The sequence below is a fragment of the Gossypium arboreum genome, chromosome 8, assembly GCF_025698485.1.
Source record: "Gossypium arboreum isolate Shixiya-1 chromosome 8, ASM2569848v2, whole genome shotgun sequence".
In the NCBI taxonomy this organism is placed as follows: domain Eukaryota; kingdom Viridiplantae; phylum Streptophyta; class Magnoliopsida; order Malvales; family Malvaceae; genus Gossypium; species Gossypium arboreum.
The window spans coordinates 98,295,332-98,296,664 of NC_069077.1; the positions used below are offsets into that span (position 1 = coordinate 98,295,332).

Genomic DNA, 1,333 nt, shown 5'->3' on the forward strand with positions numbered 1-1,333 from the left:
AGTCACACCTCATTACTGGATGTACCTGCGTAGAACCAAGTAAACCATCAATCTTTTTATTGAGAAGTTCTACCTGATTTGACAAAGATAGAATCGAGTCGACGTTAAAGCGTCAATTTGTTTTCATTGGCTTTGTCCTCATAACTTGCCACTGATAGTTATTCAGTGACATCTCCTCTATAAACTCATAGGGATCTTCTAGTGTTTTATTGTTGATGGTTCCACTAGCAGCTGCGTCAACCATTTTCCGAGTTGAAGGATTCAGACCATTGTGGAATGTTTTTACTTGAAGCCAAAGCGGTAACCTATGGTGAGGGCACCTTCTCAGTAAGTCGTTGTATCTCTCCCATGTATCGTAAAGTGTTTCTAAATCCATCTGCACAAAAGAAGAGATATCATTACGTAATTTAGCCATTTTAGCCAGCGGAAAATATTTTAGTAAAAATTTTTCGATCATTTGTTCCCAAGTAGTAATTGACCCTCGTGGTAACGAGTTCAACCACTGTTTAGCTTTTTTTCTCAGTGAAAAAGGAAATAACCGAAGACGAATGGCATCATCAGAAACGCCATTAATTTTAAATGTATTGCAAAATTCCAGAAAGTTTGCTAAATGAGCGTTGGGATCTTCATCCTGCAAACCATCAAACTGAACAAACTACTGTATCATTTGAATTGTAAAAGTATTTGCAGCTACAGCCGGTCTATCTATGCTAGATTTTGTTCCTATTAAAGAAGGATTAGCATAATCATACATAGTGCGTGGAGCAGGATTTTGATTAGCCACAATTGCAGGAGGTAGCTGATTGCCTTGGTTTTTATCCATCTCTTCGGTTGGGGGTTGAGTATCGTCTTCTTGCTAGTTCTCCGTGTATCATAAGCTGCACCTTATCTCTCTTTGATTTCTACAAACTGTACGATCAATTTCTTCATCAAAAAGTAATGGTCCGACGGGTTTCTTCTAGTCATAAACTATAAAAACTTGCCAAGAGAAAGAAAAAGTAAATTAATAAATAATAATAAAAAAATTAAATTAAATTACAAGAAAAATAAATGGCTAAAGTAATAAAAATTGAGCGCTCCTAATATTTTAGTTCCCCGGTAGCGGCGCCAAAAACTTGATCTTGAGGTTTTGTGATAGGTTTTAAATATTTATAATTACTCGTTCTTGAACTAACTATTATTGCGATGTAGGCAAGTGTACCTATCGAACAGTAGTATAGTTTTAGCAAGACCAGATTGTCGAACCCAAAAGAACTAAAAATACTAGTAATGACTGTCTTTTTATTATCTAGCCTAGGAATAAAGGGGGTTTTTATTTTAATTAACTAATTAT

The 1,333-nt window shown here is 35.5% G+C and overlaps 1 non-coding gene across 1 annotated transcript; it reads left to right on the plus strand.

Moving 5' to 3' along the window:
• The first annotated feature begins 302 nt into the window (after positions 1-302).
• On the plus strand, positions 303-409 carry LOC128279667 (small nucleolar RNA R71). Its single transcript, XR_008269866.1, has one exon. It is a non-coding gene; the product is annotated as a small nucleolar RNA R71 (small nucleolar RNA).
• The last annotated feature ends 924 nt before the right edge of the window (positions 410-1,333 follow it).